At 41.4% G+C, this 26,177-nt stretch overlaps 2 non-coding genes across 2 annotated transcripts; both read left to right on the forward strand.

Moving 5' to 3' along the window:
• Positions 1–228: 228 nt before the first annotated feature.
• On the forward strand, positions 229–335 carry LOC120272945. Its single transcript, XR_005540476.1, has one exon. It is a non-coding gene; the product is annotated as a small nucleolar RNA R71 (small nucleolar RNA).
• A 13,750-nt stretch (positions 336–14,085) lies between these two features.
• On the forward strand, positions 14,086–14,192 carry LOC120272822. Its single transcript, XR_005540357.1, has one exon. It is a non-coding gene; the product is annotated as a small nucleolar RNA R71 (small nucleolar RNA).
• The last annotated feature ends 11,985 nt before the right edge of the window (positions 14,193–26,177 follow it).

The following is a 26,177-nucleotide window of genomic DNA, read 5'->3' on the forward strand; positions in this document are numbered from 1 at the left end:
TCCACTTGAGCCGCCAATGAAGTTACTACATCTATCTTTTGGAGCCCGGCCATCTTTTTCTTCTCCCTAGCATTCCATTGGTAGCTATTTAACTGTATTTCTTCAATTAGTTGATGGGCCTCACCGGGGGTCTTGCTACCTAAGGTACCTCCTGATGCCGTATCCAAGAGTTGCCATATTCTCAGTTTCAACCTGTTGTAAAAGGTCTGAACAGTCATCCACTCCCGGAATCCATGTTGCAGGCACTTTCTCAGGATCTCCTTGAACCTTTCCCACGTCTCAAATAGAGACTCCAATTCTGACTGTATAAAGGGCGAGATCTCATTCCTATGCTTTGCAGATTTTCTGGGAGGGAAATAACGGGCAAAAAAAGCTTCTACCATCTCCTCCCATGTGGTAATCGATGCTCTTAGTAATAAGTGTAGCCACTACGTCGCTCTCACCTTTAAGGAAAATGGGAAGGCTCTCACTTGATGTCATCATCCGTCACCCCATTTATCTTAAGCATATCACATACCTTGAGAAAGTTCTCTATATGACTGTTTGGATCCTCATCATCCAAACCATTGAACATACAGATTGCTGCAACATGTGGATGAATGCCAGCTTTAGCTCAAAGTTCTGAGCTGTAATCGGGGGATGCACAATACTCGATTATGTCCCTAATTCTGAAGGTTTGGCATAATCGGATAATGTCTGTTGTTACTCATTTTGTTCTACCATGTTTTCAGATTCTTGTACTTCTAAATCATCTAGATTATATGGTTGTTGCACAGGTTCTTTCCCTTTTTATCTAAGTGTACGTTCAAGCTCGGGATCTCCTTCAATCAATATTTAGGGGTTCCCTCTGGTCATAACCTAGAGCTACACCAAAAAAAAGAAAAAAAATCAGAACGATGATAGAATAAGAAGAAATGAACTAGATTGAATGAATGAATAGCCAAGAAAACAAAGTGCAAAGTATCTCTAAACGCATACTCCCTGGCAATGGCGCCAAAAACTTGACAACGCCCATTGCGTATGTCCCGCAAGTGCACAGATTTGTCAAAGTAATAAAATGCCAGATGAGTGGGGTATCGTATCCACAGGGAGTAGGGAATAAAAACAATTAAATTGTTTCTTAACTAAGTGAAAGATAAATAGTGATATATGTGACGAGATTTGAAATAACAAAAGTAAAAGAACAAGAAAGAGAGAGCAAGTAAAGGAGAAGGTAAGGCAATCGATATGAATGGGGTATCGGGATATTCTTCAGCATAGGACAATCATTTCAAGTGCAAGAACCCTCTATTATACTTTCTAACTAATGCAATAATGAGTCATGGAGATCCTTAAATACGTGGTCCCAAATCTAGGTCAACCATGCCTAACTCTATACATGTCCCAGAGGAGAAATTAAATTACCTCTCAACCTCACACTCATATAGAATTGCAATGAGTTCTAGGGATTCCAAATGATAAATCCTCTTCCTAGATGTAGACCTAACCCTTTAGTCCAGTTTGAAGGTCCCTAGCCACAGTTAAGCTCAGGTGCTAAAATCACTTCAACGCTTCACTCCGTTGCACCCGCAACTAAGCCCCAGCGGAAGGTCATCCTTTAGCGCATTCACTCTACTATGACCGCAAAGAACTTGAGGAAATGGAGGTATAATACATCATACCAGAGGAAAAAAGGGACGCTCTGCTACCTCTCGACTCACCCTCTCAACCCTCTCCAATCAAGCTTTGTCTAACTCTCGTGGTGTGTCAATTACTCACATAGGTTACCAACAAGAACTCTCACTCTCAACCCTACTATCACTCTAAGAGAGCATTCATACAATCAAACATTCAAGATTGGAACTCAAATAAAACATCAATTAATTGAAAGCATAATAAAGACGTTCAATAAAATGAATACATCCTAGGGTTCACAAATACCCAAGTACCCACTAGGGGATTTAGCTCTCCATGGAGCTAATTGCAATCAATGAAATCAAATGTAAAAGCAAAGAATCCATAGAAAACCCCCTCGATAGTCGTGGTGATAGTCTTGTGAAGAGTCCTTTACTCATCCAAGGATGCCTTTGTCTGGCATAGGATACCCCTCGTCGGATCGGTGCCGATGAAAGCTCTCCCACTAACCTTCTTCCAAATGGACCGTGATGTCAGAGCCATAGAACCTCTCCAAATCCCTAGCCAATACCTCTCAAAACTCTAGTCGCCGCTCTCTCTCAAGTTGGGGAAAAGATGGAGAAAAGAATCCTGAAATCGGGGCTTAAATCGGCTTTTAAAGGGCTGGAATCAGGAATCCACATGCCCTTGTGGGTGCCCGTGTGGATTTTTCACACGGGCGTGTGGAATTAACGCACGCCAGTGTGGATTCTCTATTTTCATCCTTCTTCGGCCGGCTATGAACAGTACCTGCTATAGTGTTTACTACAGTGCCCAGCTATAGTACCGGCCAGAAACACTCCCGAATCCATACTTTCATCGAGGTAACATAAACAGGCATCACACATTTACGTCGTAGATCACTTTGCTTCTTCAATAATGGACATGTTCGTGGAGATTTTGCTATACATGCACAAGCCGGAATGCTTGAATGTGACTGCCCTTGTGCCCTTCCAAATCGTTGTGCTAACTTGAATACAAAGAGGTTGGCACACATTCCCGCATTTCGAACATGACTTATGTCTTCAAATTTGAACCTTCTCAAGATTTCCTCCAAATGATGCATTTACGATACACATTGGCTACTTTCTATAATATTCGGCCTCACAAACCCATCTGCATGAAAGTAAAATAAATACACACATATTAGCATTAAAACCCGATAAAAGTAATGCTCATCATAAGGAAAGAACACTTCACATTCTTATCACACAAGCACTTATCACCTACCTCCATTTCCTAAAGTTCTTTGCAGTCATAGTAGAGTGAATGGGCTAAGGGATGACCTTCCGCTGGGGCATAGTTGCAGAGGCAACGGAGTGAAGCGTTGAAGTGATTTTAGCACCTGGGGCTTAATTGTAACTAGGGACCTTCCACCTTGACTAAAGGGTTAGGTCTACATCTAGGAAGAGGATTTATCACTTGGAATCCCTAGAACTTATTGCGATTCTGTACGAGTGCGAGGTGTTGACATTATTCAATTTCTCTTCCGGGACATGTATAGAGTCAGTCATGGTTGACCTTAGATTTGGGTCCATGTATTGAAGAATCTCCATGACTTATTAATGCATTAGTTAGGAAGCATAATAGAGGGTTTTGCACTTGAATAGATCGTCCTAGGTGGAACAATATCCGAGTACCCCATTTATATCGATTGCCTTACCTCCCTTTTACTTGTGCTTCTCTTTCTTGTCTCTTTTATTATTGTTTAAATTACATCTTGTTAACAAAACCATTATTCATCTTTCACTTGGTTAAGAAACAATTTAAGTATTTTTATTCTCTACTCCCTGTGGATACGATACCCACTCACCTGGGATTTATTACTTCGATCGTGTTAGAAAACAATGCTAAATGTAACTAAAATATACTAATTAACATGCATACATAAGCACTTATCAGAAAGCTTCTTAAGGATGAATCCAGAGAGTTCTCACCACCTCTTGGAGTATTCTTCGGAGGTATATGATTCCCAATCTATATACAAGTGGAGTGGCAAGGAAGAATTTGTAGGGAAGATCAATCTTTAAAAGAGATCATGTGTTTCATCATTAAAACTTTAATAACTACAGGGAGTTTTCCGTGGAACCTTTGTTTTCTTATAAAACTATTGAATTTTGAATAAACTTTAAATTCATAAGTATTTAAGCATCTTCTTGGTGCTTGAACTTGAGGAACTTTTGCTGTAATTCAATTTCTTAGCTTCTTTTTTAATATTCTAATTCTGATTGATATTGAGATTTATTTGTGCAATACTTAATCCATGAATTTAGATTGTGAGAGCCTAAACTTGTGAGTATAGGTTTAGTTCACGAGACCCCGATAATATGATTGAGGATGCACTTAGTTAAATAGAACCCAAGTGTGTGTGAGATCTCCCATAATTAAAAGACTTTGATTTCACTCCGTAGAGTAAAAGTGATAAGAACTCTTTGGAATAGGGTGAACTAATAGAGAGGTTCAAAAAATATAACGCATTTCATAAGGAAAATCTGCAAAATACCTATTCTTAAATTTTTAAGAATTATTCACTTAGAGATAAGGGCTAGCTTATGTAAGGAATCTTCATGGTCCAATGATCTAGGCAAATTAAAATCAAGATTCATTAAATTAGAAGTTTTTCACACTTAACAAGAAAATGAATTCTTACTTGAAGTGTCATTTTCATGAAATTAATCTTTTCTTCATCCCTATGTTTGCATTCTTTGAATCAGGTATATAGTTGTTGTTTCTTTTCAAATTTAGAATTTGATAATCACTTTTGTTCACCTAGATAAGGGAGAGAGTACTAACAAACACTTATGGGTTGTGTAGATTATGCTAATATATAAACATGCAAGTATGCGCTTAATACTACAATTGGTTTGTGATACCGCAAGTGTACAGATCATCAAGTGATACCTCGTGGGTGAGCATGAGGGTCGTATTTCCCCAGAAATAGTGAGAGGCTAATATTACTTCCTTTTCACTTAATTAATAGCCTAATCATTTATGTTCTATCTTTAGTTTACTTGTACAACACTATTAAATAAAACCATTAGAGACATCGTTAAGCATACTGATGAGATCCACAAGTGCATGCCTCATCAAGTAATACCTCTTGTGTAAGCACGAGAGGGTCGTATTCCCCCAAGAGCTGCTATTACTTCCTCTTAGACGACATTGTTTAGTCTAACAAAGGTAGGTTTAAAACAAAATAAGAAAACTAACAAGAGAGATAACTATAGACAAGTTGGACTAAGGTACACCACGTAAGCACATTAAGGAAGCAATTAACAATGAAAGTACCAAGCCCCGGGTGAGGATCCCCTTAGGACTACTAAAGCTAGAAGGATGCTAGAATTACACAAGCAATGGTGGTTTTGGGCCAAGAGATATCCTAAAGTAAGTTACCCCGATGGTCATGGTGATAACCCCTAATCCCATATAAGTATTGGCTTGGAATATCTTTCGACCAAATCCTTCTATGATTGCATTACAACTAGTAAAATCTGTAATCACGGCCGATACTCAATACCTAGGTCCAATCCTAATGGTTGGAGGGGTATGGAATATTAGATGCTCACAGTGTATTCATACATGAATCCCTTCCAAGCTAAGTGAGTCTAGTACAAGGGCGATGGTAACACAACCACCTACAACCTAGAAGTTGAATCGTAGAGTTTTCATGCAAAACAAGACATCAAAGAACACAAAGCTTAAATCACAAATCAAATCAAAATCACTAGAAGTAAATCACAACATCCATACAAGTAAGTTTATCCCAAGGTTCACCGGATCCCCTGTGACTAGAGCTGTTAAAATGAGCCTAACTCGTCAGCTGGCCCGCCTCGCCAACAAAAATTGGCTAGTTGGGTTAGCCTTTTTTAGGCCCATTTGGAAGCGAGACAAAACTGGTCAACCCATTTGGGCTAGGGTCCTAGGTTGGGCTAGGTCGGCTTTGGGCAGGCTAGCCCACCCCTTTAATTTATTAATTTCTTTTAAAAAAAGATTTCATGAATTGAAATTCGGCCAATCTTTCTCATGAACCTCACGATTCTCACCTTAATCGATCCGTCCTTCACCCACTGCCAGCCAGGTCTGGCACATTGATAAGTGCTTGTGTGACAAGAATATGAAGTGTTCTTTCCTTATGATGAGCTTTACTTTTATTAGGTTTTAGCGCTAATATGTATGCATTTATGTTACTTTCATTCATATAGGGTTGTAAAGCTGAATGTTAGAGAAACAAGCCAATGTAGATCGTGAATGCACCATTTGGAAGAAATCTTGAGAAGGATCAAACGTGAAGACATAAGTCGGGTTCAAGATGCGAGAATGTGTGCTAACCTGCTCGTATTCAAGTCAGCACAATGATTTGGAGGGGCACAAAGACAGTCAAATCCAAGTATTCAGACTTGTGCATGTATAGCAAGATCTCCACCAATGTAGATGTTTATCGAAGAAGCAAAGTGATCTACGACATAAACGTGTGCCCGTTTACGTTACCTCGATGAGACCATGGATTCGGGAGTATTTCAGGATAGTACTGTAGCAGGGTAATGCAGCAAACAATGTAGCAATTCACTGTAGCAAGTACTGTTTAAAGCCGGTGGAGAAAGGTGATTTCTAGAGAATCCACATGATCGCTTCCCCGCAAGTGTACGGGATCGCCAAGTAATACCTCGTGCAAAGACACGAGGATCGTATTCCACGGGGCTAAGGATCTCCTATTACTCCTTCTCGAGCTATTATCTAGCCTAAGATCTTAAGTGATGGATTTACTCTACTAAATACAAATAAAACTAAACACAAGATTTGCTAGCAAATTAGAGAGAACAAGCAATAAGCAAGCAAGAGAATCAATGAAGTGCAAAGGCCTATGGATGTGGATCCCCTTGAGGGGTTATCATGCAACATGGATGATGATTTAAAGATGCGAGGGTAAATTGGACCATGAGATTCCAAGATTAGAACAACCCCAATTTCTCGGCGATTGAACCCTAATCCCATATGAACATAGATAGGAGTTTCTTCCAAATCTACATTCCTACGATTGCATTAAGTACAAGGAAATCTCGCTTAGGAATAAACCTACTCTTCTTCGGATTAAACCTACATGGAGGGCTACCAAACACCCAATTTCTCGGCGTGATGATACAAGCATCCCCCTTCTAATCCATTCATGACCTAATACATGCGAGCAAGTCACATCTACATGCATCATTCATAAAAGAGCTACGGATTTCTCCTTAGTGTAACACTTAGCATGAAAACAATGGATTAGATCTCAAAAATACCCAAGCATAGAATTAACAAGTAATCATCCAAAATACATGATAAAAACCCCCCAAGGTTCACCAACACCCGGTGGCCTTGGGGGTCTAGTGTGTCATCATCTCGTAACAAAGCATACAATCAAGCAAAACATGAAACAAAGGCATAGTATGATACTCCCTAGATGAAATGGTGAAGGATGAGGCGAGAATATGCCGAATGACGCTTCCCCCGCCAAAGGAATGCCGAATGACGCTTCCTCTAGCCGCGGTTCTCCTTCCTTCAAATCGTGATCGATCTCCCCTTTGAATGATGTTGCCTTCTTGCCTTGAGAGCCTTGGACCTTGGGCTTGAATGATCTTCTAGCTTTCTTGCCCTTCTTCTCCTCCCCAAGGTCGCCCAAAATCTCCCAAATGATCTCCCAAAAGTCGGCCAGCAAAAAGTCCTCTAATCAGCCCTAAAAGTGAGTATATATACCCCCCTGAGGCATACGGGCCGTATAGGGGTCGTATAGCACTCAGAAACCCTAGATTCGCGTTCCATACGGGGTGCATACAACCTCCATACGGCCCCGTATACTGGGTAGTATGAAAATCTGGACAGAACACCAAATCAATCCTCTGCTACAGTGCATACGGCCCCCATACTGGGTAGTATGGGGGTAGTATGAAATTCCTGTTTTCTTCTCTTTTTTCCAAAATGATATCTTCTTGTTCTCCATGGCTTCCATATGCCCTACAAAGCAAATAATAGACGATTAAGCGCGAAACGGGCATCAAACCTCACAAAATACATGCAAAGTGCATACGATACATATATGAAAACACCTACATTTAGACACTTATCACCACACGGCCGTGTGGAAATGCATTTTCCCAAAAGCCCATGTGGTGAATCCATAGGGGCGTCTGGATTCCCGATTCCAGCCCTATTTAAGGCCGATTTCAGCCTCGATTTGGACATTCTTTTCTCCATCTGTTCCCCAACTTGAGAGGGGGTGTCAGCTAGGGTTTGGAGAGATATTGGCTAAGGATTGGCTAAGGAGAGGTTCTACGGCTCCGACATCGCGCTCCATTTGGAAGAAGGTTAGTGGGAGAGCTTTCGTCAGCACCGATCCGGCGAGATGTATCGTAGGCCAGACAAAGGGACCCTTGGACGAGTAGAGGCTTCTCCACAAGACCATCATCACGACTATCGAGGAGGTTTTCTATGGATTGCATGCTTTTACATTTGATTTCATTGATTATAACTAGCTCCATGGAGAGATAAACCCCTTAGTGGGTACTTGGATTTGTGAACTGAAGGATATATTTGTTTCATTAAACCTTTCATTGTGTTTTCATTAATTGATGTTTTAATTGAGTTCCAATCTTGAATGCTTGATTGTGTGAATACTGCATTAGAGTGACACTATGGTTGAGGATTCTTATTGCTAACCCTTGTGAGTGATTGACACACCACGAGAGTTAGACAAAGCTAGATTGGAGAGGGTTGAGTGGATGAGTCGAGAGGTAGCGGAGCATCCCCTTTCTCCTCTGATGTGAATTATCCTGCCTCTATTTCCTCGAGTTCTTTACGGTCATAGTAGAGTGAATGGGATAAGGGATGACCTTTAGCTCGGGCTTAGTTGTAGAGGTAATAGAGTGAAGCATTAAAGTGATTTTAGCACCTAGGGCTTAATTGTGACTAGGGACCTTCCACCTAGACCAAAGGGTTAGGTTTACATTTAGGAAGAGGATTTATCACTTGGAATCCCTAGAACTCATTGTGATTCTATGCGAGTACGAGGTTAACAGATTGTTCAATTTCTCCTCCGGGACATGTATAGAGTTAGGCATGGTTGACCTTAGATTTTGGACAATGTATTGAAGGATCTCCAAGACTCGTTAATGCATTAGTTAGAAAGCATTATAGAGGGTTTTGCACTTGAAATGATTATCCTAGGCAGAACAATATCCGGGTACCCTATTTTGGTCACTTTCACTCTCACCCTAGATCACATCTTCAGAGTACACTACATGCCACAAAACTCGGATTAGCTCAACAAGACTTAGAAGTTCTTAAGAAAACATTGAAGGATAGAACTTAGTGTTCTAAGGCCAAGTACTCAAAGTAGTGTGTTAAGCATAAAAGAGAGTTAGAGTAGTCACATTGGCTATTCCCAGGGCATCGACAAAAAATTCAGTGCACAAGACAATACTATGGGGTGAAACAGGATTCAATAAAGCATAAAAACAAGTAACTCACATCCATCATTAGTCCAAGCTAAAAGAATCTTACAAGAATGAATAAAACCATCATTGGTAACACTAGCATGTAAACAATGTTCCTAAAACATGAAATGCACCCATCCCCACACTTAGTGTTGTACATTGCCCTCAATGTACACTAATCATGAAAGACATGTAAGAAGGGCCAATGCAAATAATAATAGAGGAGGGTGAAAAACAAAACTTCCCCGGTTTATCTTGTGTTCGTCGTGAGGTGGGACTAGACAAAAGGTGTGGTGAGCAATACACGTCTTGTCCGACCTCCATTAAAAACTAGGAAAGCTCACCAAATTCCCTCAATGCCTGCTGAGGAAACAAAAGGGGACATCATCATTCCACAAAAAAATTCACAAATACAAACACAAAGGGAGAGACTAGGGAAAAAGTCAACAAAATACATAGATGAAAACAAAATAAAGTTCAACACCAAGAGTTGGGAGGAAGAGATCCATGCCAACTCAACAAAACACAAACATAAAACATAACAGAATAAAGTAAAGTAGATAAAAAGTGTCCATGCTCAAACGAGCCGCTACTCATCACAATCCGGTGCTGGTGGTGGTGGCATGGTGGCAGAAGGAGTATGCGAGGCAGAACCATAGTATGAGGTAATGAAACGGTGAAAATCTGCCTCGAGTCGACGCTGTCCCTCAAGGACCTGGTGAAGCTGGTCACGGATCTCGCGCTGCTCCTGACGCACGCCCTGAACCTCTCCCTCAATCCCCCTCAGTCTCATGTCGAAGTCAGGTAATGAAGTAGTACCGGGGGTAGGAATAGGTGCGCCCTCAGGCTCTGACTCTGTGTGCTCTGTCTGCTGTTGACTGGACTCACCAGTGGCTTGGTGCTGTGGGGGCCTGCCCCTCATGCGCTCAGCAACCACCAAGCCAATCGCCCGTATGTGTGCTTTCCCGAGGGGTGCCGTACCTCCTACAATAGTCATACCTCGCGTCTGCTCAAACAAACCCATGCCACGGATCAATCTGGTCACATAGGGCCCAATAAAGATAGCTCCCAATCGAGTATACGAGCCCTGGTGAAGGAATGCATCAGCGACAAGGTAGCCAAGGTGAGTAGGGCGCCTCTCAAAGATGCCATACATCGTAAAGATATCGGATTGGGTGACCACCCCTTTGCTATCGGTCCGGCCCCAAAGAGAACGGGCAATCAAGGCATGAATGAATCTATGTGCCGGGTCGATCATGCGTGAGGCCTTTCGGGTCGTATCTTCACCCGCCAAAGTCGCCCAATAGTTGCTCCTACCCACCTCACTCGGGAAATCAAGCTCAAGACGTTTGCCGGGCATGGATTTGATAAAATCATCATCATATATCCCCAAGTACTTGGCAAAGTCCAAATGATGCATAGTGCGCTTCCTTCCAAAAGCTTGAAAACGGATGGTGACAATCTTCTTATTCCGCACGGATCCTCCATCCTGTCGCGCCTCAAATGTACTCAAGACCTCCAAGGTTAATTGACGGAAGGTTGGCTCGTTAATGTCAAAGAGTTTATCCCAATAATTGCGTCAGAGCCAATCCCGTACTTGACTTGCAAACCCAAGGTTGTCCACAAGTTCCCAATCAAGATAGCACAAAGTCCCAAATGGTTTTGTCTTCAATCTATCATATCTCTCTCGATGGTGGGACAATTTGAAGACGGGTTCATCAGGTGTAGAGGATGGTTCGGTAGTTCTTGGGCGCTTGGAGGCGAGCCTTTTAGTGTTAGGCATCCCTACAATGAAGAAAAACTTTGATCAAGCTCAAAGGGAGACAAGATAACTCATAATAACATGGTAGAGATAGAGGAGACTAATGAAAAATTGGGTTTTTGGGACCATACGGCCGTATGGGGGCCGATATGGTCACTATTCACACGGCAAGAGTCTCCCCTATAATCATGGAATCGAAAAATTTGTACATAAATTTGAATGAAAATTCATTCACAACATTCACATCATCCAAACCAAGCAAATTGCTAAAGAAATTCCATGCAAAAGTCTCAAGAATGCCCAAAAAATGGAAAGAATAAAACTAGGGCATTGAAAAAGCATACCGACGAAACCTTGAGAAAACAAGCTTTAAACTCGGGTAAGATCACTAGATCGAAGTCTCCAATGGATCGGAAGAAGTTTTTGGAAGAAAAATGAAGAGATTCGGCCAAGAATCGAGAGAGAAAGGAGAGGAAATTTCGGTGGAGTTGAAGAGAAATGAGAGGTGGAAGAGAGAGAGGGAGGATGAGAGGCTTTAAAGGGGGGGAGCCCCGCCACCATACGGCCCCCATACTGGGCCGTATGGGGGCCGTCTGAGTGAGCAGCTCCCCTCGGCCGAGATATCCAGCCAACTTGGACGGCCCCCATACGGGGCCGTATGGGGGCCGTCTAAGTGGGCACGGAGCCATCCGGATCGGCTCTGTGGTCAGCTTAGACGGCCTCCATACTACCCAGTATGGCCGTAAACCTTTAAAGGCCAATCAAATCCATGAAAACCTGCCTCAAATGATGTAAAAATGAAAAAGAAAGCTTGACGACTTCTACAAAAACGACTAAAATGAATAAAACGACGATCTAGCACATAAATTAACACCTACAAATGTGTGTCTCAAGAGGTTGCACAAATATACCACAATAAAAATGATGAGAGCAATGTGCCAAGTGTATGAGCATGAACTTATTCAAAAAAACAAACAAGTCTAAAGAAATACGAAAAATTGAAATGAACTAAGAACTAAAAAAATACGGAAAAATGCAAACAAATGCCCCGAATGCTTGGGTTGCCTCCCAAGAAGCGCTTGTTTAACGTCACGAGCCCCGGCGTACCTTGTTCCTTACCTCATGGGGGTTCAAACAATTTGAAGCCACCCCCGGTTTCCCTTGTAGTGTTGCTTCTTCCGGTAGATTGAATGACAACATTGAAAAATACCTCGAATTGTTCATGAGTGGAGAGGGTGAAAAAAATTTACCTTTCCTCCATGGGATGTGGGAGGATGAAGCTTGTTACCTTTCTTTTTTCTCCCATGGATCTCCCTCCACATTCTCTTCATAAATGAATCTTTTTTTTCTTTTTCTTTAGCATTAGTACAGGATACCCTCTCTTTTGGTGGCTTCAAATTGTGAATTGGAGGATGACGATGAGGTTCTTCTTCTTCTTCGTTCTCCAACTCCCCCAAATATTCATCCAAAGGATTTAAAGAGAGTACCTCCTGCACACAATCAGAAATCAACCTATCAGTTTCATCAACGAAATAAAGTGTGTCATCATGATCTAAAGAATGTTTCATGGCAGCTGGCAAAGTGTACACCACTTCCTCTTCTCCGACTCTTAACGTCAACTTCCCTCCTTTCAAGTCAATTAAGGCACCCGAGGTGCTGAGGAATGGTCGGCCAAGAATTAGTGGTATCTCCACATCTTCATCTATGTCCATGATGACGAAGTCCACCGGAAAAACAAATTTATCCACTCGCACAATCACATCTTCGACAATCCCACGAGGTTTTCTTATTGATCGATCTGCCAACTGTAAAGTCATCCTCGTGGGCCTTAATTCATCCAAGCCAAGTTTCAAATACATGGTGTAGGGCATGACGTTTATGCTAGCCCCCGAGTCCGCTAGAGCATTTTCTTGGATTCCACCTTCAAGCAAGCACGGGATAATGAAGCTTCCCGGATCTTTCAACTTTTGTGGGAGCTTCTTTTCGAGAATGGCCGAGCAATTCCCCGTAAGTGCAACTGTGCCCTCTTCCTCCAACTTTCTCTTGTTCGTGAGGAGCTCTTTTAAAAACTTGGCATATTTCGGCATTTGGGTCAACGCTTCAACTATCGGGATGTTCAAATGGAGTTGTTTGAAGATGCTCATGAATTTTCTGAAGTGAACATCCTCCTTCTCATGCTTCAATCTGGTTGGATAAGGGATTGGAGGCTTATACTCGGATGATTTTGTTGGTCCTTGTTGTTGGAACTTGTCATTTATACCCAGATTTTTGTTTTCACTGTTTTCTTCAACTAGCTTGGGGTCTTCCCCGGAGGCTACCCCACTTTTCTTGACACTTGGGTCAACTTCGACCCTTGTCTCCACTTGTTTCCCGCTTCTAAGAGCAATGGCCTTTAAGTGCTTCCTTGGATTTTCTTCCGTGTTACTCGGAAGACACCCTAGGGGACATTCAGAACTTGCCTTCGTGAGTTCCCCTACTCGATACTCAAGTGACTTCACCGAAGCTTGGAGGTTTCTCAAAATAGAACCTATCTCACTAAACTGTTCGGCGTGCTGAGTGAGTTGAGCATTCACCTTGCCAAATTGTGCATCCATGCTACTAGTTAGATTATTGAACCTATCATTGGTACTGAGCATGAACTTGGCAAGGATCTCTTCAGTGGAAAACTTCTTCTCAATGGCCGGTTGTTGAAATTGAGATCCTTGAGGTGGTGCACCTCTTTGTTGTTGTTGGCCTTGGTTCCATGAAAAATTTGGGTGGTTCTTCCAACCCGGATTGTAAGTTGAACTATATGGGTTCCCTTGATTGCGTTGCCCCCCAATGTAGTCCACATTCTCAACAGATGCAACAGATGAGCTAGCAATCGGACATTGGGCCGCACCGTGCCCACCACCGCAAGTACTACAACTTAGCACCGATTCGGGCCTTGAACTACTGCCCATAAGAAGATCAATCTTTCGAGTCAACACGTCAACCTTTGCGGCTAAGGCATTATCACTACTTACTTCATAAAGCCCAGCAGTCTTTTGGGAAGATCCCCTTGAGGCCCAATGTGATTCATTGCTTGCCATTGACTCAAGTAATTGCTCGGCCTCATCGGGGTACTTGTTGCTAAGGGAACCGCCCGCCGTGGCATCAATGAGTTGGCGAGTAGCATAATTTAGCCCATTGTAAATGATTTGTACTCGCATCCATGAAGCAAAACCATGGTGGGGGCACCTTCTAAGGAGATCCTTGAATCTCTCATAAGCTTCAAACAATGTTTCGGACTCCCCTTGTTTAAAGGCTGAAATTTCTTGCCTCAACTTCGCCGCTTTGCTTGGCGGAAAATATCTTCCGAGGAACTTCTCCACCATGTCCTTCCATGTTTTAATAGATCCCGGAGACAATGAGGTAAGCCAACGATAAGCTCCATCTCTCAAACTGAATGGAAATAGTCTCAAACGGATAGCATCGTCCGACACCCCATTGATCTTGAATGTAGAGCAAATTTGGAGGAACCGGGAAAGGTGATCATGCACATCCTCATGGGCAAGACCATTAAATTGGACTGAATTTTGGATCATGCCGATTGTACTTGCTTTAATTTCAAAGTTGTTGGATGCCACTGACGGTGCTTGAACACTGAACTCATCACCCGTGAATTGGGGTCTTTCATATTCGGATAGAGTGCGACGCTCTTCGGCCATGATTGAAGACTCTCTATCCTCAATTTCAATGTTTTGTGTACCTGAACCTTCACCAACTTCTCTCAATCTCCGATGCAAAGTTCTTTCAATTTCACTATCCGGTGTAATCAATGTCGATGGATTTGAGCGTGTCATGCACAGTACCTTGTAAAACCAAGAAAAATTGATAGAAAGTTAAGATCAAGGGAAAAGAAAAACAAGTGTACGGGATCGCCAAGTAATACCTCGTACAAAGACACGAGGATCGTATTCCACGGGGCTAAGGATCTCCTATTACTCCTTCTCGAGCTATTATCTAGCCTAAGATCTTAAGTGATGGATTTACTCTACTAAATACAAATAAAACTAAACACAAGATTTGCTAGCAAATTAGAGAGAACAAGCAATAAGCAAGCAAGAGAATCAATGAAGTGCAAAGGCCTATGGATGTGGATCCCCTTGAGGGGTTATCATGCAACATGGATGATGATTTAAAGATGCGAGGGTAAATTGGACCATGAGATTCCAAGATTAGAACAACCCCAATTTCTCGGCGATTGAACCCTAATCCCATACGAACATAGATAGGAGTTTCTTCCAAATCTACATTCCTACGATTGCATTAAGTACAAGGAAATCTCGCTTAGGAATAAACCTACTCTTCTTCGGATTAAACCTACATGGAGGGCTACCAAACACCCAATTTCTCGGCGTGATGATACAAGCATCCCCCTTCTAATCCATTCATGACCTAATACATGCGAGCAAGTCACATCTACATGCATCATTCATAAAAGAGCTACGGATTTCTCCTTAGTGTAACACTTAGCATGAAAACAATGGATTAGATCTCAAAAAAATACCCAAGCATAGAATTAACAAGTAATCATCCAAAATACATGATAAAAAAACCCCCAAGGTTCACCAACACCCGGTGGCCTTGGGGGGTCTAGTGTATCATCATCTCGTAACAAAAGCATACAATCAAGCAAAAACATGAAACAAAGGCATAGTATGATACTCCCTAGATGAAATGGTGAAGGATGAGGCGAGAATATGCCGAATGAGCGCTTCCCCGCCAAAGGAATGCCGAATGGCGCTTCCTCTAGCCGCGGTTCTCCTTCCTTCAAATCGTGATCGATCTCCCCTTTGAATGATGTTGCCTTCTTGCCTTGAGAGCCTTGGACCTTGGGCTTGAATGATCTTCTAGCTTTCTTGCCCTTCTTCTCCTCCCCAAGGTCGCCCAAAAATCTCCCAAATGATCTCCCAAAAGTCGGCCAGCAAAAAGTCCTCTAATCAGCCCTAAAAGTGAGTATATATACCCCCCTGAGGCATACGGGCCGTATAGGGGTCGTATGGGGGTCGTATAGCACTCAGAAACCCTAGATTCACGTTCCATACGGGGTGCATATGGCCTCCATACGGCCCCGTATACTGGGTAGTATGAAAATCTGGATAGAACACCAAATCAATCCTCTCCTTTACAGATGCATCTGCCCCCATCTTGGGTAGTATGGGGGTAGTATGAAAATTCTGTTTTCTTCTCTTTTTTCCAAAATGATATCTTCTTGTTCTCCATGGCTTCCATATGCCCTACAAAGCAAATAATAGAGCGATTAAGCGAAAGCGGGCATCAAACCTCACAAAATACATGCAAAGTGCATACGATACATATATGAAAACACCTACATTTAGACACTTATCACCACACGGCCGTGTGGAAATGCATTTTCCCAAAAGCCCATGTGGTGAATCCATAGGGGCGTGTGGATTCCCGATTCCAGCCCTATTTAAGGCCGATTTCAGCCCTCGATTTGGACATTCTTTTTCTCCATCCTGTTCCCCCAACTTGAGAGGGGTGTCGACTAGGGTTTGGAGAGATATTGGCTAAGGATTGGCTAAGGAGAGGTTCTACGGCTCCGACATCGCGCTCCATTTGGAAGAAGGTTAGTGGGAGAGCTTTCGTCAGCACCGATCCGGCGAGATGTATCGTAGGCCAGACAAAGGGACCCTTGGACGAGTAGAGGCTTCTCCACAAGACCATCATCATGACTATCGAGGAGGTTTTCTATGGATTGCATGCTTTTACATTTGATTTCATTGATTATAACTAGCTCCATGGAGAGATAAACCCCTTAGTGGGTACTTAGATTTGTGAACTGAAGGATATATTTGTTTCATTAAACCTTTCATTGTGTTTTCCTTAATTGATGTTTTAATTGAGTTCTAATCTTGAATGCTTGATTGTGTGAATACTCCATTAGAGTGACACTATGGTTGAGGATTCTTATTGGTAACCCTTGTGAGTGATTGACACACCACGAGAGTTAGACAAAGCTAGATTGGAGAGGGTTGAGTGGATGAGTCGAGAGGTAGCGGAGCATCCCCTTTCTCCTCTGATGTGAATTATCCTGCCTCAATTTCCTCGAGTTCTTTACGGTCATAGTAGAGTGAATGGGATAAGGGATGACCTTTTGCTCGGGCTTAGTTGTAGAGGTAATAGAGTGAAGCATTAAAGTGATTTTAGCACCTAGGGCTTAATTGTGACTAGGGACCTTCCACTTAGACCAAAGGGTTAGGTTTACATTTAGGAAGAGGATTTATCACTTGGAATCCCTAGAACTCATTGTGATTCTATGCGAGTACGAGGTTAACAGATTGTTCAATTTCTCCTCCGGGACATGTATAGAGTTAGGCATGGTTGACCTTAGATTTTGGACAATGTATTGAAGGATCTCCAAGACTCGTTAATGCATTAGTTAGAAAGCATTATAGAGGGTTTTGCACTTGAAATGATTATCCTAGGCAGAACAATATCCGGGTACCCTATTTTTATCGATTGCCTTACCTCCCCTTTACGTGTGCTCTCTTCCTTGTCTCTTTCACTTTTGTGACATTATATCGTATCACACAACTATTATTCACTTTACCCTTAGTTAAGAAACAATTTAAGTGCCACTCATCTGGGATTTATTACTTAGACAAATCCGTGCACTTGCGAGACATACGCAAGAGGCGTTTGTCAAGTTTTTGGCGCCGTTGCCGGGGAGTATGTGTTTAGAGATACTTTGCACTTTGTTTTCTTAGCTATTCATTCATTCATTCTATTTCACATCTTCTTTTTCTGTCGTCGTTCTGATTTTTTGTCTTTCTTTGGGTGCAGCTTCAGGTTATAACCCGAGGGAAAACTTCGATATTGATTGAAGGAGATCGTGAACTTGAACGTACACTTAGAAGAAGGGGAAAAGAACCTGTGCAAGAACCATCTAATCAAGCGGAAATAGAAGCTGAATGGTCAAATAATATGGCAGAATAGAATGAGCAACAGAGGACACTTTCTGATTATGGTAGGCCTTCAGTTTTGGTCACACAATCGAGTATTGTGCGACCCCCGATGACAGCTCCAAACTTCGAGCTAAAGCCAGCATTCATCCAAATGATTCAACAATCAGCACAGTTTAATGGTTTAGCCGATAAGGATCCAAACAACCATATAGAGAACTTCTTGGAAATTTATGATATGCTGAAGATTAACGGTATATTGTATGATGGTATTAGATTAAGGGCTTTTCCATTCTCTCTCAAGGAAAGAGCCAAGCAGTGGCTACATTCTTTGCCCAAGGCGTCCATCACGACTTGGAAAAAGATGGTTGAAGCTTTTCTTGCAAGATACTTTCCTCTAGGGAAGTCGGCCAGCTTCGCAATGAGATATCATCATTTGTGCAGATGTAGCTAGAGTCATTGTTTGTGATATGGGAGCACTTCAAGGATCTTTTGCAAAGGTGCCCATAACATAGATTTTCCAAATGAATGATTATTCAAACTTTCTATAATGGGTTGAATCCGAGCACAAGGTAATTGCTAGATGCCACCGCAGGAGGTTCAATGGGGAGTATAACCCCAGAAGAAGCCTGATAGTTGGTAGAAGATATCGCCATGAACAGTTATCAGTGGAATGCGCTGGAAAGGAAAAAGGTGGTCGGGTTTCATGAAATAGATGTAGTAACTTCATTGGCACCTCAAGAGGAATCGTTGAGTAAGAAGTTAGACCTTCTAACTTCTAATAGAGTGGCGGATGTGACTACTTGCACCAGATGCGGTGGAGGACATGCTCCCTCCGATTGCCCGATCTTTATTGGTGATGCATCTTCAGTGGAAAAAGTCAATTTTGTGGGTAATGCAATGAGGAACCAACGGAATCCATATAGCAACACCTACAATCCAGGTTGGAAGAGTCATCCCAATTTTTTGTGGAGCAACCAAGGACCACAAAAGGCCATGGCACCAATGGGTTTCCAACAACAAGAAGCCCCAAACATGGAGAACCGAGTTTTAGGCTTGGAAACCCCAATAACCGATTAGAGAAGGCCTTAACTAGATTTGTGCAATCATCAGATACAAGGTTTCAATCAGTCGAGGTTACAGTTCGCAACCACACCACTTCTTTGCACAATCTTGAGAATCAAGTGGGGCAAATTGCGAAGTCTCTATCGGAGAGAACACAAGAAAGCTTGACGAGTAATACTAAGACCAATCCTAGAGAGCATGTGAAGGCGATCACTTTGAGAAGTTGTCATGAGGTTGAGGGTAGGCCTCCGAGTGAGAAGCCCGATGCAGATGCACCCGAGGTCATAGAGGTTGAGGAGGGAGCAAGCAAAGAGAAGGAGGTGGCACCTCCACCTTTCAAGACAAGAATCCCTTATCCCTCTAGATTGAAGAATGACCAAAGGGATGAACAGTACAAGAAGTTCTTGAGTTTGTTCAAGCAACTCCACATCAACATTCCCTTTGTTGAGACATTATCGCAAATGCCTAAGTATGCAAAGTTCTTGAAAGACTTGTTGACCAATAAAAGGAAATTGGAGGGGAGTGCCTCTGTGATTCTAGATGCTTCTTGCTCGGCGGTCTTGCAAAAGAATATGCCGAACAAGAAGAAAGGCCCGGGAAGCTTTATCATTCCGTGCAACATTGGCAATTTGTGTGAAGAAATGACATTAGCGGACTCAGGGGCTAGTATTAATGTCATGCAGTATACTTTCTTTCAGAAGCTATGCTTGGGAGAGTCTAGGCCTACTCATATGACATTGCAATTGGCGGACCGAATAGTGAGACATCCGAGGGGCATCATTGAAGACGTTCTTATCAAGGTGAACAAGTACATTTTTCCTATGGACTTTGTAGTGTTGGACGTCGATGAGGATGCGGATGTACCTTTGATACTTGGGAACCCATTTTTGCGCACTTCCAAGACATTGATTGACATGGACGACGGGGAGTTGACACTGAGGGTTGGAGATGATAAACTCACATAGCACCTCACCGAAGCCATGAGACATTCCCTTGACTTTGATGATACTCTTTACTTTCTCGACACTACTGATGAGATTGTTATATGTAGGAAATGTTCAATTTGGACCCGTACGAGGGTTTTTTTGACCAAAAGATGGAGAACGAGGAAGTAATGATGCTTGGTTCAATGGAAGAAGTACCATCTAGTCCGGGGATCATGAAGAAGGTGCTCCAGAAGATGAAGAGGACTAGGAGATGCCATCAGAAATGCCCCAAGGCTGTTGGGGATGTGCGTGAACTGAACAAGTTGGTTGAACCAATGCTAGGTTGTACCAAGCCTGACAGTTCCCCCTCTACCTTCAAGAGACTTTGCTCATCACGCTATCAAGCTATGGGTAAGAGAGCAACCTTCATTTATGAACCCCCGTAATGTAAGATAAGGTACGCCAAGCTTAGTAACGTTAGACAAGCGCTTCTTGGGAGGCAACCCAAGTGTTTACTATTTTCTTAGTTGTTAGTTTAGTGTTTGCATAAATAAAGTGTTGACTGTTGGTGTCTTGATTTCCAGCTGCTTTTGCTATGATTTTTTTATGGACTCTTAATGTCATCGTGTGTTTTCATGTGGATTTGGCGAAGTTTTGGTCATTTGAGCTAGTTTCTCATGTTTTTCACTGGTGTATTTCGTATAATAGGGAAGCCTCTAAGTGTGTATACATGTTCAGAAATTTTCTACAGAGCCTGTAGAGTTTTCTAAGGCATCCAGAGAAAACACACGGGCGTGTGGAAATTCTGCACTCTCGTGGTTTTGCATTGCGAGCTCGTCTAAAAAAGACACAGGGGCGTGGACGTGCCCCTGTGAGAGACCTTGTGACTCCCGTATGCCAGTGGGTAATTTCCGCACGGGCGTGCGTTTTCTTATAGGGACTTAGCAATTTATACCGAGAGCACACAGGGGTGTGGACTCGCCCCCGTCGGTGAACCTGTGACAATCGCACATGCGTAGGTATTTCCCGCACGGGTGTGGGTATTTCCCGCACGCCAGTGTGGATCTCTGCAGCAGAGCTCTCCTCCATCCCGAGAAGACACAGGGGCATGTGCTTGCCCCTATGAGTTGGACCTGTGAATGTCCACGCTCGTGCGGAATTTCCGCACAGGCTTGCAAAATACTTAGTGATTCTTCTCGGTTGGACAGAGAAGCCACAGTGGCGTGCATCTGCCCCTATGGGTCGAGGCGCACGGGCGTTGGAATTTTTTGCACGCCCGTGCGGTTGTGTTCAGAGACAAAGGAGTGTTTTCCCGAGAGTATACAGGAGCGTATGTTTGTCCCTGTGGTTCTCTCCTTTGGAGGCGCACAGGCGTGGGTAATTTTCACACACCCGTGTGGATGAACAGAACATCAAGAGGCGCGAATTCTTTTTAAAGTCTTGTCATTTCTCTTCGTTTTCATACTCCTCATTCATCTGAGAGCACACCTGCACTTTTTCCCCGACTTCGTATTACTCATTTGGGGGGATTTTCACTTGATTTTCGGGCCAAATCAAAGTTTTCAAATTCAACTTGTCGATAAGACCTATCTGTTCTTTTTCTTCATCAATTTTTGATTTTAATCAGTAAAACTGGTTAATGTTGCTTCGTTCCTACAATTAGAGGGGTTATGCATGCTTAGGACAAAGTTAGAAGCGATCAAATGGTGTATTTTTTGGATTTTTGAGGCGCGGTTGTGCGGTTTTCACGCCCTGTGAATCCGTACGAGCGTGTGGAAATTCCATATAACCTTGCGGATTTCTGCAGTCCTGCTCAATGATATTGTTTGATCGATTTGCTTTGAAATTTAACAGATCATAGCACCTCGGTCAAAGAAGCAAGCTGACAAGCATCCACGTGAGCCTTCACCCAATTCAGATCACGTAGTATTCACTACTGTAGCAAGGTAATGTAGTAAAGACTGTAGAAATTTATTGTAGTAGGTACTGTTCATAGCCGGCCGAGAAAGGTGATTTCCAGAGACTCCACACGGGCGTGTGGAAATGCGTTTTTCGACAAGCCTGTGTGGTGAATCCACAGGGGCGTGTAGATTCCTGATTCCAGCCCTATTTAAGGCCGATTTCAGCCATGATTTGGATATTCTTTTCTCCATCTTTTCCCCAACTTGAATGGGGGCGTCGGCTAGGGTTTAGAGAGATATTGGCTAGAGATTGGGAGAGGTTCTACGGCTCCGACATCGTGCTCCATTTGTAAGAAGGTTATTGGGAGAGCTTTCGTCGGCACTGATCCGGCGAGGTGTATGCCAGGCCGGACAAAGTGACCCTTGGATAAGTAGAGGCTTCTTCACAAGACCATCGTCACGACTATCAAGGGGGTTTTCTATGGATTACTTGTTTTTACATTCAATTTCATTGATTGTAACTAGCTCCATGGAGAGCTAAACCCCCTAGTGGTACTTGGATTTGTGAACCCTACGATGTATTTGTTTCATTAAACCTTTCATTATGCTTTCATTAATTAATGTTTTAATTGAGTTCCAATCTTAAATGCTTGATTGTGTGAATACTCCATTACAGTGACACTAAGGTTGAGGATTCTTATTGGTAACCCTTGTGAGTGAGTGACACACCACGAGATGTAGACAAAGCTAGATTGGAGAGGGTTGAGTGGATGAGTCGAGAGATAGCGGAGCGTCCCGTTTCTCTTCCGATGTGATTTATCCTACCTCCATTTCCTCGAGTTCTTTGCGGTCATAGTAGAGTGAATGGGCTAAGGGATGACCTTCCACTCGGGCTTAGTTGTAGAGGCAATGGAGTGAAGCGTTGAAGTGATTTTAGCACCTAGGGCTTAATTGTAACTAGGGACCTTCCACCTGGACCAAAGGGTTAGGTCTACATTTAGAAAGAGGATTTATCATTTGGAATCCCTAGAACTCATTGCGATTCTATACGAGTGCGAGGTTGAGAGATTGTTCAATTTCTCCTCCAGGACATGTATAGAGTTAGGCATGGTTGACCTTAGATTTGGGACAATATATTAAAGGATCTCCATGACTTGTTAATGAATTAGTTAGAAAGCATAATAGAGGGTTTTGCACTTGAAACGATTGTCCTAGGCAGAACAATATCCGGATACCACATTTTTATCGATTGCCATACCTTCCCTTTACGTGTGCTCTCTTCTTTGTCTCTTTTACTTTTGTTACGTTATATCTTGTCACACAAATATTATTCACTTTATGCTTAGTTAAGAAACAATTTAAGTGTTTTTATTCCCTACTCCCTGTGGTACGATACCCACTCATCTAGGATTTATTACTTAGATAAACCTGTGCACTTGTGGGACATACGCAAGAGGCGTTTGTCACACATCTCCACCGTTAATCACCATCACCAACATCATCTCGCTTCATTGCTACCGCCAGGTGGCTACCAAATGACCTACTCCACGTGAAGAGTTCTCCATCTTCAAAGTCCAAACCCCACTCCTCCTCCTCCTCTCTCTCTCTCTCTCTCTCTCTCTCTCTTTAGTCACTGCCTCTCTATTCTCTAATGAATCTCTCTCTCACAGGACAATCAATAGGAGGAGATCAAAGAAACTATTCAAACTATCTTTATTTAATCTTGCACTTGAGGTACTTCTTTCTTCTCCAAGAATGATTGCCAACAAATTATCTTCTGTGTTATTCTAAATGTGCTAGAGATTGACATGTTTAGTGGATGTTGCTAATAATGGTGTGCATTGAAATAAGATGCATTATTTTAAGCTTCAAATCTAGTAACTATCATAAGCAACTATTATGTGTTGGTGGTATTACTTAATCAGCATAAACATTTCAACACAATCTAACAACCATCATTATATGCTTGTTAATTAAGGAGTTTATGATTACACTGACGTTAATTAACAAAGTTTTCAATTGGTGAAACCAAGGAGTGACCATATCCTTAGACAATACGATTGAATTAATGCTTCACTAAACCCCAAACCTCTTGTTCTTATTTCCCTTCCATTCATACGAAGGCATGGTTAGAAACACATTGTAAGATCCACATCTCTCTTTCAATCAATAACTATATTTATATTTATGTATAAGTCTAACCCTGAACCATTGATACTTTGATTATATTTCTTTATTACTATTTCAATGGAGAATCAACCTTGTGTCTTAATTAATTATCTTTGCTGTGTCCATCAAACAAACATGCATTCCTTTCATCTGATCTTTCTGGAATCTTTATGTGCAATTAATTGTTATGGGATTTGAGCTATTAATTGTTATCATTCTCCTCGTACAGCTCTTGTTGTAAGTTGGTCTTGGGATTCACCTTAGCTTCTAGTGGTTTGGTGTTTGTTGGTATGAAATGCCTTCTTGAAAAGATTTTCCAACGTGATAGGGTATACACATATATATATATATATATATATATATATATGAAAGTGCAATTGGAGCTGTTGTTACTTGTTATAATTAGTAACAAAACACTCTGAATTACCTTTTGCAAGTCTTGACATATAAGTTTTGTTGATATTCTCCTAAAAGCATGTGTTACAAAAAAAAATCAATATGATGGCCAGCATCAAGAAAAACCTGGTTTCAAAATGTTATTTGAGGTTGCAAAATCAATTTAAGAAGAGGATTGTTTGGTTAACAATAGTGGATGATTCTTGTATTTGTCTAATTAAACATGTATAATTTTATTTGTGGTTTTATTTTAGTCTCATAGTTTCTAGAAGACCTTGTGATATCATGGACCATGCAATGCACATGGAGAGAATGATTTGGAATTCTTCTTGTGGTTGTGTATTAACTTAATTTAAATATTACAAGGAAATTTAAAAAGCATGATTAATTATGTCAGATATATATGATAATTAATAAGTCTAGTGGCCCATTTGTTATTGTTATTGTTATCAATATGAGCACACACACACACACACACACACACACACACACATATATATATATATATACAAGTATATATATGTTATCATTGTCAAAGATTTGATTATTATATCATATATTTTTTTATCATTTCTTATATTTTTCATATATATTTTCAGAACAAATTAAAATCATGGAGTCCGTCTCTTTGAATCAAAGTGTGAACTTAGATGAAGAAGAATTGGAAAACACTAAATCGGGTAGGGAGACAAGTAAAAAGGCATAAGAATTTTCTGATGTTTGGAATTGTTTTATAAAGAAGGGGATGGATCAAGATGGCATATAAATAGAAGAATGCAAGGGATGTAAGAAAGAATACAAATGTGGGGGTAAAATTATGGGACTTCTTCATTAAGGCGCCGCAAGGATAACTGCAAAATGATTAAATTCAATGATGTAGGACAAATGTTTTTTTATCATGAAGGGAAGATAAGTTCAAAAAAAGTAGATTAAAAAATTGTACGTTACTTATTAGTTGCTGCAGTTATAAAACATGATTTGCCATTTCCATTTATTTAATATGATGGCATTAGAGCTTGGATAAAATATGTAAATCCCAATTACATTTGCATTTCAAGAAATACTCTTGTTTTTTATATTACAAGAATATATATGAGAGAGAAAGGGAAACTTAAGCATGTTTTAGATAATATTCAAAATTGAATTTGCTTGACTTCAGATGTTCAGATTGCATGCACTAGTGAGGGCTACATTTGCTTAATAGGACATTTTGTTGATGAAAATTGAAAATTGAACAGTAAAATTCTTAACTTTGCTGAATTGCCACCTCCACACTTGAGAGTTGAATTGGCTGCAAAGTTATTTTCATTTTTGAAAGAATGGGGAATTGAGAAAAAAGTATTTTCTTAGACATTGGATAATGAATTTACATGATAGTTTGTTATGTGGTGGTGAATTTTTCCATATTCGTTGTTTTGCTCACATTTTAAATCTCATTGTGCAAGAGGGTTTGAAAGTAGCTCATGATGTTTTGCATAAAATCAGAGAATCTGTCAAATATTTGAAGGGTTTAGAAAGTAGAATGAAAAAAATTGAAGAATGTGTGGCCGCAATTGGCAACATTGACACCATTATTGGCTTGCAATTATATGTATCCACCCATTGGAATTCGACATATTTGAAGTTGGATAGTGTCATTAAGTATAAAAGGGTGTTCACTTCTCTTCAATTGAATGATAGAAACTATAAGTATTGCCATTCAAATGAATAACAGAAAAGAGAAGAGAAAATATATGAGTTCTTGGAGCCTTTTTATAAGACTACCAACTTGATATCAGGATCTTCTTAGCCTACATCAAATTTGTATTTCATGCAAGTTTGGAAGATTGAAGTTTTATTAAAGGAAAACTTGGCAACTTAAGATGTGGTGATTAGTGATATGTGTA

The sequence above is a fragment of the Dioscorea cayenensis genome, chromosome 11 (assembly GCF_009730915.1).
Source record: "Dioscorea cayenensis subsp. rotundata cultivar TDr96_F1 chromosome 11, TDr96_F1_v2_PseudoChromosome.rev07_lg8_w22 25.fasta, whole genome shotgun sequence".
In the NCBI taxonomy this organism is placed as follows: domain Eukaryota; kingdom Viridiplantae; phylum Streptophyta; class Magnoliopsida; order Dioscoreales; family Dioscoreaceae; genus Dioscorea; species Dioscorea cayenensis.